This window comes from Cupressus sempervirens, chromosome 6, assembly GCF_028749045.1.
Source record: "Cupressus sempervirens isolate cs-2001-9-10 chromosome 6, ASM2874904v1, whole genome shotgun sequence".
NCBI classification, from domain to species: Eukaryota; Viridiplantae; Streptophyta; class Pinopsida; order Cupressales; family Cupressaceae; genus Cupressus; species Cupressus sempervirens.
The window spans coordinates 397,865,983-397,886,224 of NC_143123.1; the positions used below are offsets into that span (position 1 = coordinate 397,865,983).

The 20,242-nt window shown below is 34.1% G+C and overlaps 2 pseudogenes; both read left to right on the plus strand.

Annotated features, from left to right (window-relative positions):
* Nucleotides 1-12,009: 12,009 nt before the first annotated feature.
* Nucleotides 12,010-13,025, plus strand: LOC149552736 (prolycopene isomerase 1, chloroplastic pseudogene; annotated as a pseudogene).
* A 5,974-nt stretch (nucleotides 13,026-18,999) lies between these two features.
* LOC149552737 (prolycopene isomerase 1, chloroplastic pseudogene) lies at nucleotides 19,000-20,017 on the plus strand (annotated as a pseudogene).
* The last annotated feature ends 225 nt before the right edge of the window (nucleotides 20,018-20,242 follow it).

The window sequence follows — 20,242 nt, forward strand, 5'->3', positions numbered from 1 at the left end:
TTCACCTATTAGGATGAAACAATAGATCTCTTACTTACAACTAATTTGTTGATAGAGATTCTTTGAAATACTGATCACCTTAATGTGATAGATATGACTTTGTTGCTCCTTTGCTAATATGGCCTTACAATACACTGGCTGCTAATTCACATTCACATGCCTCTTACATATTCTTTTCTCTTGTTTCTCATTCATGCATACACACATCTATCTATCATGTCTCTTTTTGGATATGATATAATACATTACATATATATCAATCCAATTTACAAAATTACAAAGTCAACAAACATACAAGTTAACACCAATATTACAAAGTCGGCTCGAACGAAGACACTTGGGTTCTAAATATTAACTTGGTGAAGTTCTAATACATGGTGTCCACTATCATTACTCAGCATCGTCATGCATTTGGTAGAAGTGAAAGCTTAGTCCATAGTAACCATCTTAGAGTAGTCTCAAACTTGGTCTACACTGGCAACTTGGTAGAAATTGAATTCCACATTTATCATACCTAAACTCAATAAACACTAATCATCTCATCACTTGGTTAACACCAACTTTGCTTCACATGAATTGATGGCTCAATAGAAACTGTAGGACTTCACACTACCTGAATATACTTGGTAACCACTGGAATGCTCACTAGGCTTATAGAATCTGAATAAATGTTGTCACTAATAACAAACTTGACTTAATGTCAATAGTATCATCATTTTTTTCTTGGTCCTTATTTGACTAAGTCATCAGTGTTTAGTTCCAATTTGGGCCGACCTTGCACATATTTAATTTTAGTATTGGTAGTTAATATGTGATGTGAGCCGACTTGTGGCTATGCATGCATTTAATGTAAGGTTTAATTTTGTGATAGGCCAACCTATGGCCACACAAGTATTTAAGGAGGTCTAGGATTGAGTTTTAGAAAGAACTTAGAGGATTTCAAGAAGTTGGAAGCATATGTTTCTGGAAATCTAAATTTGAAGCTGGATCGTTAATTTTGAATGTACTTTGTATCTAGCCATAACCCAGAAAGCCTTACAAATGGGCATGTATGTTAATTATTTGATGACTCAATAAAAAGTGTTTTCTCTTGTTCCACCTTTGGTTGTTCATTGTGTTGTGTTTCCACTGTGTTAACTCTTGCAAGGTGGTTTGGATAGCTAGGTGTGCCTTTGGCTCTAGTTCTTCTTTCCTCCCTACGTCAAACAAGTCCACTCAACCATAAATACACTCGATTACTACTAAACTTCTTCATACGTTTTCTCAATAATAACTAACACTTGACTTAAATTGTTTCACTTGATTTCTACTTAAGTTCCTTAATCTTCATACATTTTATTGTTAATAACTAACACTTGGCTTAAACTGTTTCACTCAACTTCTACTTAAGTTCCTTAATCTTTTGCTTTAGCTCCTTCATTAACCATGTGACACTGATACTCAATCAAGCTTATCCTTTTGGCTTGTTTTAACTTTAAGCTTCATCCAACTATCTTTGGCACTTCATGTATTGATTGAACAACACAATATCTTGTCAAAGACTAACTTATCAAGTGCCCACTACATTTCCATGATACCTAACACATCTCAACTCAACCTTTCACTAGGTCATCTCATGATCTATTCTTTTCAAATTCTCTTCATCAATCAAAGGATATGACACTTTGCACTATTAGTAAAATGTTTCTCTAGTAGGTTTAACACTCTATCTTACCAATATGTTTGACAACAATGAAAACACAACAATTCCTCCAATTGTATTTTCCAACACTATGGCCATAGATTAACAATTACAAGAATAACCATAAAAGGGTTTAGAATACTTACCTGTGTAGTCCTTCTTCATGTGTGCAAGTTGATCACATGAAAATAACTTCCATTTAATTGTCTCTTTACATCTTTAGGTTGACTAGGTACTTCTTTGTTCAGGTCTTCTTGTTGATTGGGTTGTTGGTTTGCTAGATCTTGCTCCTCTACAACTTCATTTCTCTTAGATGATTCTCCTTCAACCTATTCAATCCCTATTTTGTCTCCAATAGATCTTTGTGCCTTAATTTTATCATCAAGCTTCTCAATGCTTAAATATAACTTCTCAAGATGTTTCTTTGTTCATGCAAGTCTTCCTTTGACAATAGTGTTGTACTTCTCAATTTATTCATACTGTAAGTTTGTACTATCAAGTTCAAATGTCATCGTAGTAAGTTAGGATTTCAGATATGCATTCTCAAAACTCAAATCTTATTGACTTTTCTTCTCATCTTCCTTCATACTCATTTAAAAAATTTTGATTCTAAGCTCATGTTTCAGAATTTCATTCTCCTTCTTAAGCCTTGAAACTACTTCACAATCCTTGATATGATCACATGACTCTTTCTTCATTATGTTAAGTGCACCAAATCAAAATGTCTAATTGTTTATTGTTTCCCTTTACCATACTTAGAAATTTTCTAGATTAATGTACTTCAAACATATTCTTATCTTTTTCCATCTCAAAATAAGCTATATGTTGTCATAAATGACAAACCTAATACATTACCTTAGCAACATTGCCAACAAAACATTATGAGTTGTTATATGAGAATTAAATTAAGAGAAGGGGGTGTTTCTAACATACATTCACATTACATCCATCGCTACTTGATTTACTTTTTGTGTTGCCAATCTATTTTTGTATGATAGACATTATTGGTATTAAGGTTTAACCTCATCCCAAACCTTGAAGTCATCTCTTAGGTGTCTCTATTTGATATTTTATGGTACTTCATCATTGTAAACTTTTTCATTATGTTGGCCAAATAATCTTTTAGATTCAGTGACATAAATAAAACTAAAAGAACATTACATTATTACTCAACAACTATTAGTATTGTGTCATGCTTGAAGATGTTAATACTTATTATTCGACACTTAGAAATGTTGGATGAACAAATAAGAAGCCCAATCATACATGAACATACTTTACTATGAACATACTTCACTTCGAACCATTATGACTCTGAACATTGCCCAAGAAAATGAATGCTTCTTTCTTCATTCTTGACCAAAATATAATGTTTTAAGTTCTCCTACTATCATGCTCACCCTTGAATGTCTAAAATAAAAAGGCCCTTATGAACCTCTTACATTACCTAACTACTAAGTCCTCATCGTGGTGATTTACATTCTATGTTTCAACCATGGCAAAGCGTCCTCTTCTTCTTTCTCACGATACCAAAAAACAACTAAGTTTTGTAGTGTAATGCAAAATATGAAATAAAATAAAATAAGATAAGTTTCAATGTTTTTCTATTGCAAAAACTGCACTCCAATTCAAACCTTTGTTTTTATGATCAAGATTGCCAATCATTTTCACGTACACCATGTTCTACAGGAATTATAAATTCAATCAAAATGAAGGCCAACATGAGAATTTCAGAGTTCGACAGCGTATCTTTAGCTATAGATTAAAATGAAGATTTATCAATGTAAAACAAAAAGCTTCTTTGATGATTATGATGTGAAATGATGGAGCCACGTACAAAGGCTGCCTCTTTCTGAATGAACTCTTGTATTATATCATAAATGCATAGGAATCAATAGATTAATTTACAAATAAGGACCATAGGAAAAGAGAAGACACGGTGTCCCCAGAGACAGATATAATCTAATCAAATCTAGTTTAGTGACCTAATAAGAAACTAGATTTTCAGAGGTTGTCAGGGAAAAATTGCAGTCTATGGAATGTTCAGTGTGGGAGGTTTGGCAGCTTTTACTGGTTCTTAGCTTGCAGCTTCATGCTTCGCTGGGCTGGGCTGTCTCGCAGGTCTGAACCCTCCATAAAAAAAAGAATGTTAAATGTTAAAAAGTTCGCTCACATAAATTGCTAACTCTAAATAAAGATAAAACTAAAAAATGTAGCCGTGACATTATTTCAAAGTTTTCTGCCGTTTTTTACTATAAAATTGAAGTGGGCCTCCATGCTATGAATATTGAATGTATATTTCGGCTTAAATCAAAGGAGCTGTCATACATACAAATGGAGAATGCATGGGCAATGAAATTAGGGTTTTTGGAGGATAAATAAGTTATAGAGAAGATATTCAAATGACTTGTTTGGTGTACTTATTTCCTCCATTGTGGAATGGTTACAATATTTATGGGCAGTTCAATGTTTCTTTGTAATGACTGCATTCAATCTTTTTTGAGCTAATTTCAAATTTTGATGCAGCCCTTAATATAATAAATCATGTAGATTTTTTAAATTTTTTTTTTCCTTTTTTTTCAATTATAAATTGTATTGAGTTTTAGTCATCAAAGGAATAACTTGAATATTTATTTTGCTTATTAAAAATAGGTTATTTTTATAATAGTTATTAAATCTAGTGTTAGTATATGTGCAATTGGAAAGGCCTTTAATTTGTTGCTCTTGCTTGAACCCTTTCTACTATAGTCAACATTAGACTTAAAGAAGGAAAGGAATATTGACCTTTCATTATTTGAGTGGCTTTACATTACCATGCATTAACATATGGTTGAATTATGTTAGTATTATAGTTACAAAGCTATAATTTTTTCAACTTAATAACATAAATTGTATAAAGAAAAACTTTTTCAGTGTATCAATCTAGATAATTACAGTAATACAATCATTGATTCACCAATTAACTTGTTTAAGTTTAATAACATAAATTATTATGAAGCAAAACTTTTCTTATCAATCTAGATAATTGAAGTAATGCAACTACTGATTTACAAATTTACTAGGAATGGAATAGTAACAAATGAGACTAATAAATTAGATTAGATAAAATAACTATGTAATATAAAAATCAAAATTAAATTTTAACTAGATTTAAAATTACAATAATTTTTTTATGTAATATTAAAATTTATTATGAAAAATAAAACAAAACAACTGAAAAATAAGATGAATTGAGAATACTAAGAAATGACACTAAAAAATTAGATTAAATATAATAATTATGTAATATAAAAATTAAAATTAAATTTTAAACTAGATTTCAAATTGTGTAATATAAAAACTTATTATGAAAAACAAAACAAAACAATTGAAATTTAAGAATAATTTAGAATGCAATGAATTTTTTAACTTATTTTAAGATCGGCAAAGATTTTGTGTGTTTTTTGGTATTATCTGCACTTACATTTTGATATTGTGTGGAAAGAAAGAATGTCTAAAAGGGGAAAGGTTGAAAGCATATTAGAAAAATAAATAAATATATATATATTCGTTTGAATGAAAAGATCAACTGACATCGGTCTAAAGGCGTGATTTGTTAGTGAAGTCTTTCACGCATATTTGCTATTTATCTTTCCTATATTCACCATGTTACATCTTTTCAACGTTTTTTTAACTTTTCCCTTTGCTTTTAAACAAGGGCTAGAATTCTTGAATTCTTAGTATGCATTTACTTTTATTATTCTTTGACCATTGTGAGCTCATTTTCCTCAACTTTCGTTGGTTATAGAACCAATGATCACGCTCAAAATAAATTTTTATTCATCATATAATGGGAGTAAAAGTGATTAATTAAGTTTTGATATTTGACATTTGACACCCATTTATGTATTTTGCTTTATAATTTTTAAATTTTAAGTTAGAATTATTTAATTTTATATGTATTAGAAGAATAATAATGAAATACAAATTTGATTATTCATACAATTTGTGTAGTAACGATTTATTTTTGTCTTATTTAGAATTCAAGTTATATTAACTATCTTAAATACAACCATCAAGAAGATCATTGAAGAATCCAATTCAAGAATTTGTATTCTCACACCTAAAATAAATCCTAATGACCAAATAATAGTTAATCCAATAAAATGAATCTTCAAGCACTTCTTAGACATCTCATATAAATCTGAGTTACACATTTCAACATCTAGGTTGTTTTGAAGAACAAATTATAATCTTAGAAATTTTTCATTGTTGTAACAACTTAGACTTTATAAATAAGATTCTTTTGTACAAACTTAATATTAACACCTACAGAAATAGGTATAAATGAATCTATTAGGAATAACAAGTAAATACAATATATTTATGCTTCAATTTTTATTTTATTTTGAATTTATACTTATAAATATGTATAAACTAAAGTATATCTAAATATATTTGTAACTATTTGTAGTATATTTTGTTATGAACATGTAAATAGGTTTGAAGTACTAATTATAAATTTATAATTATTTATTAGTAATTGTAAATACACTTAATAATACTTAATTACTTATAGATCTACAAACATACTTTAAGGACTTATATTAGAAATTTATAATGTTTTAATAATGTTTTTAGAAGTCATTATTAGTTGTATGTTAAATTTATTTGTTTCTTTTTTTCCTATTTTTGTATTTTATTCTTTTGTGTTTTTGTCACATTCCTACATTTTGATTCTATCTATCATATCTGTCATCTTTTGTATAGTGAGAATTAATTTTTGTTTCACAAGTAATTTCATATTTTAATCTATAGAAGTGTTATTGCACTGCTACCCACTCTCTATATTGATATACATGATTATCATATATTTTTCATATTGACTAATTATTTACAATTTTTTTTTAAATCTTATTTTCATTCTTATCATATCCTCCACTTCACTACATATTTATATATGGTAAAATTCTAAATTTAAAAAATAAAATCCTATTTTAATACATTTACACAAAACAAGAATAAATTAATATTGGAAAACCAAGAAATAAAACCTAGAATAGAATGTCTCAGATAAATTTCCTTCAAATGATAAAAAAATAATTATTGTGAAAAGATTCCTAATGTTTTTTAATTAAAAAGCAGCCAAAACAAGGGGGTTGGCCCTTACAATAGTCAAACCAGTCAACAACCAACAAATAACCACTAGACAAAATTACACCCTAATTCTTTTAATCATAAAGACATCACCTAAAAATATCAAAAATAAAATTTTACCAAACATTATACTACTATTGCCTGTACCATAACAGCATAAACTATAAAAGTTTATAAACCAAGGCACATCTGCCTTAAAAGTAATAGAATTCATGAACTAGAAAACTAATAACATAGAAAAAATAAGAGGAAAAGGCCCTAATTGGGGTTCTTCTCATCCTTCCCTTTAAGGAGGATGTTGGTCCAGTCCTCAACCAGGAATTCAAACAACGTTCTAGCATCTTTATTGGTCAAATCTCCCTCTTGGTTATCCTTCAATAGGTGTAATGTAGTAGTTGCAACATGTGTCACCTTGTTGTGAACTTAGTCAGAAGTCTCATTCTTTCCTCCAGGGCATACACTCTCTCCCACAACTCTTTGTCAGCCAGTTTCTAAGCCTCATTAGGGACCTCCTGCTTTCCACACTTATTACCATCCACCAAATCCTTAGTGACTTCCTACAAAACTAGGGGGTTAGAGATAACATTGTCTTTGGTAATAACCCTAATAGGTGAGGACACCATCATAGGGGAGGGCACTTTTTCCTCCATGTCAAGGAATTGGTCCCATGTGAGGTCCACACACCGCAACACAATGGAAGCCAAATCATGAGTCATCTCTTTCCCACCTTTAGTCATACCTTATGAGCCAGACATTGAGGAGTCTAAGACCTCCCCTCCTCCTCCGTATTCTCCCCACCATAATTTGAAGCCTTGTACTTTAATCTTTGTTTAGGGTGGGCTATCTCCTCTGAATTAGAATCCTCCTCCTATGAGGCCCTAGACCTCAACTTCCTTTTAGCATTGGTTTTCACAATTTTGCTAGACCTCCTCTAGAAAAATTTACCCTTGATGGGGAATAGTATAATTTACCCTCTTCCTCATTTTTTCTTTAACATTGGCAACTGTATCAACCAAATCGTGTAACAAAAAAAATGTAATAGAAATGTGATTATAATGACCGAAATGGTTTAGAAGAGGAAAATGATAATAGTAGAAAACACCATACCTCCCTTCAAACATTAAATACTTCATCAACACCATGTAGACCTCGTTCCAATAGAAGATTCTCCCTCATAAACCCTCCCCTATGATGAATGGGTTCTTCACCCTCTAGAAAGGAATGATTTAGGCTTGCTTCATCAACAACCCTGGTCACCTTCTACCACTTTCTTCCTTTCATCACAAGGCCCATTGCCAAAGAGATTATTTCCTCATAAATATGGAACAAAATACCATTAACAATAACCTTTCTATCCTCGCAAGAGTTAACAAACTGCAAAGAACAACTTTTGTCATATCTGTTCAGTGCCTCCACAAATGAGATAAGCCCTCCCTCTTTAAGCATATACCAAACCAACGGTTCATATATGAGCACTGTCCTTAATCATCGAAGGCTTAATAGGCATAAGATCACCACCCATCTCAAAAAATCTCATCCATTATAAAAAACCAAAGGTAATTACTAAAAATTCAGTCACACTTAGGCAAAAAAATGGGTTGCTTTAAGTATTCATAAAGGCCATTATTGTTATGAATAGCAACCTCACATCTTGGCTTAGTTGTCACGTATAGACTGTTGTTTCCCCAACTCCAATCCATCATTCCCAATAAATCCAAACCGTTTAATCAACACTAGGTATCCATCATTCCCAATAAACCCAAACCATTCAATCAACACTAGGTATGAGGACATGCATAAGAAAATCATTAAAAATACTCCTATCATACTTTTATATCCTTTCCCTTTCGAACCATGCAAAATTATTATCACAAGTACCCCTTTCATCATACCTTGCCATTTGTCCATACTGCCCTCGCCTCATCAGCCCACTCATCAACCAATTATCATTATTAATAAAAAAATCTCCCAACTAAACTTTGTCATGATTTAATGTCTTTGTTCACTAAAGATCTTACCAAGTTTGATAAGACTCTAAATTCTCTCCAGCATCATAGACCTTTCATGTTCAGTCCTAACATCACCATCCCATTTGCCACCCCATTACCCTCTTGGAAAATATGGTGCAACTCAAATCTTTTCAAGATGATTAATAAATGTTTGATATCTTCAATGAACCTTTTGATTGCCCAACCTTCATCCATGGTGCCTTTCACTATTTCAATTGTAATTTTTGAGTCACCTTCTATCTCCACATTCTCCCATCTTACATTGATTACCATTTTCAAACCCCAAAATAGAGCCATTTCTTCTGCAATGTTATTTGAGACTTTCCCCAAGTATTCAACATAGGCCATAAGCATTCTACCCTCATTATCTCTGACTATAACCCCTCCAGACGATCCCTCCATCTTCATAGCTCCATCAAAATTAGCTTAACCCAATTCTCTGTAGGGGTCTCCATCTCATCCTTTTCCTAGAAAGTTGCTTGGAATTATCAATCTCTATGAACCCTTCTTCAATATTCTAGTTTCTAGCTATCCTTTGTTCCATCTGATTAGGGGGATTGTTGGTTTCCTCCACTTGCAACTCTTCATATTTTCTACCAAAAGCTTGCATATAATATCTATAATGATCTCCTCACTTCTCTCTTCATCCTTGAAAGCCCTATTGGTTCTCTCCTTCCAAATGCCCTAGCAAACATGGTGGGGGGATTACCTTCCACATTTGGATAAGGAGGGGGTGGGTGAACAGGTATTGCCAACTCTCAACAAATTGGCCAATCCCATTTTTAAACACCCAAACCATATCCAACTTCTATAGCAACCTATCCCATATGTTAATAGCATAGTTACACTCTAGGAATAGATGAGGAATATTCTCTTCTACTCTCTTACAAAGGTAGCATTTGTTAGGTAATTGGAATCCCCTTTTTCTTAGATTATCAATGGTAAGGATCTTCCAATGTATAGAGGTTCACCAAAAAATATTGACCTTCAGGATCAAATGGCTAAACTAGATTTTCTGCCAATAGTTAGGCTCTAATTCCTTTTCAAAAATTATTCTATAGGTAGAACTAACTGTAAAATCCCCCATCATGGTCGTCTTCCAAATAAAGGTATCATTTTGAGCTACTCTTGGGATTCTGTAGACTTTAAGGAACTCATTTAAATCCTCAACTAGCTTCTCACCATCTAAGAAGTCCTATTGCAGTTCTAACTTTTTCCACTTCCTCCTTGGACCAACAAAATTGTACACCTTATTCTCTACCTACTCCTGGAGGTGGTCCCGGAGGAACCCATACTTCATTTTGACTAGATGTTTGTCAACCAACCAAGTATCCTCCTAGAAATCAATCTAAATGGCATCACCCACCAACCACCTCACTCCTTTCCTAAGTAAAATTATGTTTTTTTAGTATATTACCAAAAATCCTTGATCCCAATGGAAGTCATTTGTTGAAATGCAATGAGTAAAATTCAAATTTCTCAGATACTTAGCTTTTAAAATCTTAGACCAATTAGCCTCATCCTTCATCATTTTCCACCCCACCTTAGTAAGAAGAACATTATTCAAACCAGTAATCCTTCTAATACCTAAACCTCCTCTGCTTTTAGGTCTACAAACCATTTCCAAACTCACCAAACTTAATCTATTCTTCTCTCCTCTCCCCAACCAAAGGAAATTTCTTTGGAATTTATCCAATTTCTCCGCCATACTCTGGGTGATTTTTAATAAGGAGAGGAACTAAACTAGGATTCCTTGAAGAGATGAAGTCAAAAGTTGTAGCTTACCCACAATACTCAAAGTTTTACCTTTCCACCCAATCAACTTATTTTGCATCTTTTCCATAATGGTATTCAAAAAATTATTTCTTACTTCTTTCATAGTCAAAGGAAGTCCCAGGTATGTATTAAGGAGTGAGGCAATATTGCATCTTAGGATACTTTTATCCAAAAAAAATGTGTCCTGCATTGATAGCATATATCTCCAAGATAGATTTCCAAAGTTTTGCTTATGCTACTTAGGAAAGTTTCATCCACAAACTATTGGATGACCTCTATCGATAGCGAGGTAGCAAGTTTAATACCTTTGATCTCCCCTCCTATATTTCTCAATAACACTCTTCCTAGCAGTTAACAAACCATAATGAATAGATAAGGAGAAATAGGGTCCCCCTGTCTTAGACCTCTCTCCCCACTAAAGTTTCCCTAAGGAAATCCATTCACCACACTGAATAATTGACAGTCACTATCATCTATTTAACCAATTTTATAACTTCTTATATAAAACCAATTTTCACCATGATTTCATACAAAAAAGTCTAGTTGATCTTATCATAAGCTTTCAATATATCCAACTTCAATGCCATACCAGTATTACCACTCTTTTCCATTGAGTGAAGCACCTAATGAGTATTTCTAGCACCATCAAGGATTGTTTCCCGGTTATAAAATTGTTTCAATTTTATAGGCCATGGTTAATATTTGAAACTCGCCTGGTTTTAAGCCTTAAATTGGCCATTCTATCTTTGAATTTTGTGAGTCTTTAAGCCTCCATGTCTCCTGCTCATTAGCAGCTCCGCACAGCACTTAAAATTGCTGAAATCTGACTTCTGAGCATCAAGTTATTAAAGGTTAATGATCACCTCCCAAAACGTGTTTTTCCTAACCTCCCAATAGGTTAATGATAACATTCAAAAACATGTTTTTCTTAACCTCTAAAAGGTTAATGTTAACGCCCAAAAACACATTTTTCCTAACCATTAACCTCTTAAAAGGTTAATGATAACCATCAAAAACATGTTTTCCCTAACCTCTATAAAACAGTTATTAACCTGTTTGAAATTCCAAATCAGACATGAAGATGGTTCAAAATAGAAAACGGGGATGATAAAGTTATCTTGGCTGAGCATATGCCCAAGTGGAGAAAGATGCAGGCACCCCATCATTTTAATAGAAGAAAGAATCACACTCTTTAAAATCTCGGGCACAAGATGGTGGAAGTATTTCTTTTGTCATGATTACAATATATGCATCGAAATGATTAATTGATGAAGACAGTATTCAGGAAGGCTAGATGTGTATATCAAGAAACTCATCTTTGATCAAAACCATATCTCCTATGGTATTTTGATTCAACAAACAAAAGCTTGGAAAATGTTTGGTACCTAATAAAAGTTGAATTGAAAGATGCTCGCGAGTAATGAAAAGGGCTCTATAAATCTAATCACAAAAGCATTAGCAACTGTTGGTTGCAAAATGGAGGTCATACCTAATCCAACAACTGTTCATTACCATTGCCAGGGGTTCTTTCTGTTCGTGTGCACAGAGAGTTTGAAGATTTTCTTGTTGAACTTACTAGTTATTTCCCCATGAAAGGGAAGGAATTTCCCAATTTTACAATGAATGTTGGAAGGTGTTTAATTCTTCGAATTCACTGGAATTGAAATCTTTGGAGGAGCCATTATATCTTTTTGGCCAATATTTCAAGAATCCAGTGGCATGCCTAACTCTTGCCTCTTACTTGTCACAAAATGCTGGCGACATAGCCCGGAAGTATAGTAAAGATCCAGTTTTACTTAATTTCATTGATGCATAGTGCTTCATTGTGAGCACGGTAAAAGCTTTGCGGACACCAATGATAAATGCAAGTATGGTTCTATGTGATAGGCATTTTGGAGGGATAAATTATCCTGTTGGTGGTGTAGATGGAATTGCCACAAATCTAGCTAAAGGTCTAATCAATAATGGTGGCTTGATTCTATACAAGGCAAATGTCACAAATATTAAACTGGAAAATAGAAAAGCGGTAGGAGTGAGGCTCTCTGATGGCAGAGAATTTTATGCCAAGAAGATCATTTCAAATGCAACCAGATGGGATACCTTTGGACGAATTTTAAGACTAGAGGAGCTTCCTAAACAGGAACAAAATTTTCAGAGCTTATATGTAAAAGTGCCTTCTTTTCTTTCCATTCACTTGGGAGTGAAAGAGAGTGTTTTGCCACCGGGTACAGATTGCCATCATTTTATTCTAGAGGATGATTGGGGAAAATTAGAGGAACCATATGGAAGCATTTTTCTCAGTATTCCAACTGTTTTAGATCCCTTCACTAGCTCCTAACAGCTACCATATTCTTCATGTCTTTACTACTGCTGTCGGAGCTTACAATTCTCGTGGGGAAATTGGCTATGTTCGAACTGTTTGACAGAATTCCCTCGCCTTCAAGACATGAATGGTAAGAAACAAAAGCCAAGTGATCAAGTTTTTCATCCCTCATCAGGCCATGACAAAACACATGAATTATTTGGATGAAGATCTCTATTCTTAGTCGCGACTTTCCTTCACTTCTCAACCCATTCAAAAACATAGATAAGGTCAAAAGCTTCTACAAAGAAAGAGTCTGCAAAGTACCAGTGGCAAATAATGCAGAGTTTGGGATTGGAAGACGGAGAGATAGCCCGATTTAGGGATCCTTATCATTGGCCCACCTACTTTCCTCCCATGGCAAAAGAAGATCTAAAAATGTTTGGAGTTGGAGTTGATTGGAGACGCTCCTTTATCACCACTGACATGAATCCATTTTAAGGTGTACAACCATGAGAATAAACCCTTATCAAAATGGAATTAATTCTTCCTTTCACAAAGAAAATGAAGAAGTTGGAAGGTAGAAATGTGTTTCTAGCTACAGCAACATTGCGGCCCAAAATAATGTATGGCCAAATGAATGCTTGGGTATTGCCTGATGGTAAGTATGGTGCATTTGAAATCAATGACAGAGACATTTTTATTATCACTCATAGAGCTTCTCTTAATCTTGCTTATCAGCATACGTCCAAGGTCCCTAAAAAGCCATTATGCCTGGTTGAGTTGACAAGCCATGACTTAATTGGTCTTTTGTTGAGGTCACCTCTTGCAGCTAATGATAAAGTATACGCACTTCCCATGCTAACAATTCTAATAAACAAAGGAACAAGTATAGTGACCAGTGTGTCCAATGACCATTATGTCATGATAGGTTCCATGGAGCTATACGTAAGAAAATTGAGACATTATGCAGGTGACCTACCATTGATAAGTAGAGATTACGGTGCAACTGAAGGTGGAATTGCTGCCAATGTAAATCTCACAATCCCGCTAGAGAATGCAACTTTTACAGTGGTACCCAACCTTGCATATTTTGAATTCATTCCACTCCACCTGCATCATGAGAACCTAAAAATGGTTCAAAATGTAGCTAATGCCCACCATACTGAAATTGAAACTATGGGTGTGACAGATCTAAAATCGGGGAGGATTATGAGGTGGTGGTTGCAACATGTGTTGGACTTTATAGGTACGTGCCCGGTGATGTTGTCACAGTGACTGGATTTTACAATTCTACTCCACAATACTCATACATGTGCCGAATCAACCTCCTCCTCACATTAAACATCGATAAGATCACATAAAAAGATTTACAAATAGCCGTTGAGAGGGCTACCAGACTAGTGAAGGGAAGGGCTTTTCTTGTAAGCTGGGTTCCTCAGATAGAAGTACTCTCACATCCTTTTTGTGGGTGTTTTCTTAACTCACAATGGATGAAATTCCACATTAGAAAGCATAAATGTAGGCATGCCAATGATTTGTTGGCCATTCTATGCAGAACAATAGATCAAAAGGACTTATGTGAGTCAGGTTTGAAAATTGGGATTTCAATGAATGATTATGTGACATGAGAGAGAGGAGTCAAATAGAGCATCCGAATCTTAAAATGGTAAAGCAAGAGAAAGGGAGAAAGAGAGCAATAGGCATGGGGAGTCAAGATTGTAGTATCACTATTTAGATTGCAATCAGTGCATGAGCAATGGATGTTGTGAAAGATTATTTCTTTGTCCATTTTCAATATGTCCAACTTGGCGATAATCATGAAGAAGAGTCTTATCAAGTAACACAACAAGTCAATGATTCGACCATCTGAAGATATGTTCCAAGCTATACATTTCAATTAGTGGTCATTGTTATTTGAGGTTAATTTTAGTGAGGTTAATTAACCTCACCAAAATCACATATTTAGGAGGTGGTTATTAACCACATAAAGGTGGTTATTAACCTCTGTGTCTATATAAGGGCTCTTTTGGGCTTTATAAAGGGGACTTTTTGGCTTTAGAAGAAGGGAACACTATGCAGAAATTTTGATTAAAAGATGATATTTGGAAAGTATGTACAGATTTGTCTTTATAATTAGAAATTCCTCTTCAATTCTTGGTGCAAGAAAGTAAAGGAACATGCAATTTGAGTTCTTTGATTCTAAATCTAAATTGTTTAGAATGTTGATTCTCTTTGTAGTGAGCATTCTCATGGTATGGTGTAGATGTTTATGAATCTGTGGATCAACATTGTGCTAGTAATAGTTTTCAAGCGTAGATCTTGATTTTTGTTATTAGCAGTTTTAATTTAGTAGTTTGGGAAAGCCTTGAAGTTGTGTGGTGCATTCGTCATCATGAGCTTTCTCCCCTTTCAATTTTAATTTTATATCTATTTGAAAAGCTTCAAAATTATATCATACGAGGGAGTTGCCCCTCTAAATGCAGAGGAAGGTCGCATACCAAGGGCCTATCCAACTGTTGTGAACGGTTTGCCACACACACTCCGTTGGGCAATTCTTCTATGACAAATCTGTTTACCAACAGATTTTTGGCGACTCTGCTGGGGAGACTGAACAAGAAAGATTGACATTCGCCTGTAATGAAGTAAAATGGTGTTACCATATGAGAACATTTGTCTAGTTCTCCAACCAAACCTTGGCTTCCAAGACACCCATGAGGATATTATTTCAGACTTGAACACTCTAGCCTGTGGTGTAGACGAAGTGCTCAACAATACCATCTAGTGAATCAAGTTCTTGAAGAAGAAGACGAGTTTGGGGAAATCTTGCAAAAAGCTCCTATCGGTCACAATGTTGTAATTGTTGAAAGAATAGTAGTTATTCGAGAAGAAATAGGCAAAATCTTGGTCACATCCCAAACCAAGTGAACAATAATCAATAACATGGTTGATAAAAGGTACCTTCCCTGGAATGAAGGTTGGCGACTCTATTTTAAAGATTGATTATTGGCAACTCTATTTGAAGGTGGCAATTCAGAATCATGGTTTGGTACAAGGGAAAAGTTGAAACTGACAGTGATACCGATAGTGATGATGAATACTTTTCATATCCTAAGAAACAGATTCGCGATGAGCCTTTACAGTTAGATTTCTTGAAGAATTTTTATGGTGGCAGAAGGCTAGATCCTAAAACGGTTCATCCCCACTTACTTTAAGTTTTGCAAAAGATTGAACAAGAAGATGGTAAAGATTATAAATTTTTCTCTCACAAGCCCAAATCATCTTTAGAAACAAGTTCTACATGTAATTATAAGAAAGAGTTTGACCAGAAAAGTGATTCGTGTCAATCAAAGATGGATAGTGGTGGTCAAAAAGGTGCCCTAATTTCTGTACCTATTGCTCATCAAAATCATGCTCCTATTGATCCTAATCAAGCTGAATTTTTAAAAAGATTCTATGGCAATGCACGCCTAGATCCTGGCAATGTACATCCTTCTTTACTAAAAACATTGCAAGAACTTGAGAAAGAAGACTCATCCAAGAATTATTTCCTTGGTAACAAAATATCTCTTGATCCAAATGTTAGAAATGACTCATCTAAATCTTCATGCGTGAAAGAAGATGAGGATTCTATGTCTAGTCAAGGAAATGGTCAAGAAATGATGTCTATAGGAGAAGGGTCTAGTAATGTAAAACAGGAGAACATATCCAACCATCTCAATCCTAATGAAAAGGGAAAAGAAATATCAAGTATTTCTCAAGGAATTATAGAAGATATGGTTAAAGATGGGGGAAATTCGGATCAAGTTGAATTTCATACTACTTTTATTCCTACTTGGTGCCTAAATGCTTCAGATGATGAATTTCTTTGTGGAGAAGACCTTCCTGTTAATTCACCCCTAATCATTAATGATGAGGACTCTATTAATGAAGTCAACTCTTTAGAATATTTTTCACAATCTTCTACCACCACTGGTGAAGAAATAACCTCAAGTGAAATCTTGCAGACATCTCCATTAACTCCTGAGATTGAAGTCTTTACTTTTGCGGATGTTGAGGAGTTTTTAGAAAGTGGAATGATCATCACAAGAGTAGAAGATCATTTTCAAGAGAAAGATGATGAGCTGTCAAGAGATCCCCTTCCAAGTTACATGCAAGTGGAATATGAAGTTTTCCCATTTTGTGAAGATGGTCATCAAGAAAAATTAATGCACAAAGCTGGTTTAAACATTGATGAATATCTAATGACAAGTACAATAGACATGGAAATGAAAGATAAGTTTCAAGTAAGAGAAGATGACACATCAAGTTCTTATTCTTCCTCATGCATGAAGCCTGAATTTGAAGCATTCCAGTTCACAAGTGGAAACCATATTGAAGAAAACATTATGATGGTACCTTGCACTAGAGAAGTAATTGGCCTTGAAGAAATGTGTTATGATCTAATGATTGAAAAATGTGAAGATGAAGGCATATATGATGATGTTCTTTTAAAATAATTTCCCTTACATCAATATCAACTGATAATCAATTCTCCTAACCTGATAGATTCATTAGAGGATGTGTGCACCAAAATGGAAAAGATGATTATTTCTCCTTTGAGCAATCTAATGGGAGAAAAGGAAGAAATACATCATGGGAAGATTCAATGTGACAAGGATGTGTGTTCATATTGGAGTAATTTCATAGAGAATACAAACAAAAACATTCCTATGGAAAAGAAAAAGTGTCTGGTGTCAAAAATAAGTTCAAGAATCCATGATCACCGATCACTAGAATTTCAAGTACAAGGCTTTTCAAATAGAGAAAAAGATCATAAATTCATCCAGGAACTTGAGAGCCTTATCCTTCAATCCTTTCGAAATGAAGTCATCAAAAACATGCAACATGAAGCTAAGTTGATTCCAAAATCAGAAATTTTTGATGAGACATGGTTATTTGGATACATTCTTTTATCAAGTGATGTGAAGCATGCTAAGAGTCTCAAAATTGGGATTCAAAAAGAGAACTTTCACTTGAGTCCACAGGAACCTGAAAGTGGCCACATGTTAGCACGCTATGGTATCTATTTTCCCCAGCTAGTGAATGGATTTGCATGATTATACCTTGAGTCACGGGAGGTAGGGAAACCTGCCTTGTATATAGTCTAAATAGGAGTTTTGTTGTGTTGTTTTGTTGCCTGGTTTTTCTTTCTGCTGTCCCGTTTTTGGTGTTCGTTCCTCTTTTGTAAAATGGTCCCTTAGATGACTCTATTTTATGGCCCAATGGATAAGGCACTATTTTATTCATTCTGGATTTCGAGCTTCGTCCTTGTCAGTCCTTGTCCCCAGTTAGAGCTAGCTATTGCCCGGTTATAAAATTGTTTCAATTTTATAGGCCATGGTTAATATTTGAAACTCGCATGGTTTTAAGCCTTAAATTGTCCATTCTATCTTTGAATTTTGTGAGTCTTTAAGCCTCCATGTCTCCTGCTAGTTAGCAGCTCTGCGCAGCACTTAAAATTGCTGAAATCTAACTTCTGAGCCTCAAGTTATTAAAGGTTAATGATCGCCTCCCAAAACGTGTTTTTCCTAACCTCCCAATAGGTTAATGATAACATTCAAAAGAATTTTTTTCTTAACCTCTCAAAGGTTAATGTTAATGCCCAAAAACACATTTTTCCTAACTATTAACCTCTTAAAAGGTTAATGATAACCATCAAAAATATGTTTTTCCTAACCTCTATAAAACAGTTATTAACCTGTTTGAAATTCCAAATCAAACATGAAGATGGTTCGAAATAGAAAACGGGGATGATAAAGTTATCTTGGCTGAGCATATGCCCAAGTAGAGAAAGATGTAGGCACCCCATCATTTTAACAAAAGAAAGAATCACACTCTTTAAAATCTCGGGCACAAGATGGTGGAAGTATTTCTTTTGTCATGATTACAGTATATGCATCGAAAAGATTAATTAATGAAGATAGTATTCAGGAAGGCTAGATGTGTATATCAAGAAACTCATCTTTGATCAAAATCGTATCTCCTACAGTATTTTGATTCAACAAAAAAAAGCTTGGAAAATCGTTGGTACCTAATAAAAGTTAAATTGAAAGATGCTCGCGAGGAATGAAACGGGCTCTATAAATCTAATCACAAAAGCATTAGCAACTGTTGGTTGCAAAATGGAGGTCATACCTGATCCAACAACTGTTCATTACCATTGCCAGGGGTTCTTTCTATTCATGTGCACAGAGAGTTTGAAGATTTTCTTGTTGAACTTACTAGTTATTTCCCCCATGAAAAGGAAGGAATTTCCCAATTTTACAATGAATGTTGGAAGGTGTTTAATTCTTCGAATTTACTGGAATTGAAATCTTTGGAGGAGCCATTATATCTTTTTGGCCAATTTTTCAAGAATCCAGTGGCATGCCTAACTCTTGCCTCTTACTTGCCACAAAATGCTTGCGACATAGCCCGGAAGTATATTAAAGATCCAGTTTTACTTAATTTCATTGATGCATAGTGCTTCATTGTGAGCACGGTAAAAGCTTTGCGAACACCAATGATAAATGCAAGTATGGTTCTATGTGATAGGCATTTTGGAGGGATAAATTATCCTATTGGTGGTGTAGATGGAATTGCCACAAATCTAGCTAAAGGTCTAATCAATAATGGTGGCTCGATTCTATACAAGGAAAATGTCAGAAATATTAAACTGGAAAATGGAAAAGCGGTAGGAGTGAGGCTCTCATGATGGCAGAGAATTTTATGCCAAGAAGATCATTTCAAATGCAACCAGATGGGATACCTTTAGATGAATTTTAAGACTAGAGGAGCTTCCTAAATAGGAACAAAATTTTCAGAGCTTATATGTAAAAGTACCTTCTTTTCTTTCCATTCACTTGGGAGTGAAAGAGAGTGTTTTGCCACCGGGTACAGATTGCCATCATTTTATTCTAGAGGATGATTGGGGAAAATTAGAGGAACCATATGGAAGCATTTTTCTCAGTATTCCAATTATTTTAGATCCCTTCACTAGCTCCTAACAGCTACCATATTCTTCATGTCTTTACTATTGCCGTCGGAGCTTACAATTCTTGTGGGGAAATTGGCTATGTTCTAACTGTTTGACAGAATTCCCTCACCTTCAAGACATGAATGGTAAGAAACAAAAGCCAGGTGATCAATTTTTTCATCCCTCATCAGGCCATGACAAAACACGTGAATTATTTGGATGAAGATCTCTATTCTTAGTCGCGACTTTTCTTCACTTCTCAACCCATTCAAAAACATAGATAAGGTCGAAAGCTTCTACAAAGAAAGAGTCTGCAAAGTACCAGTGGCAAATAATGCAGA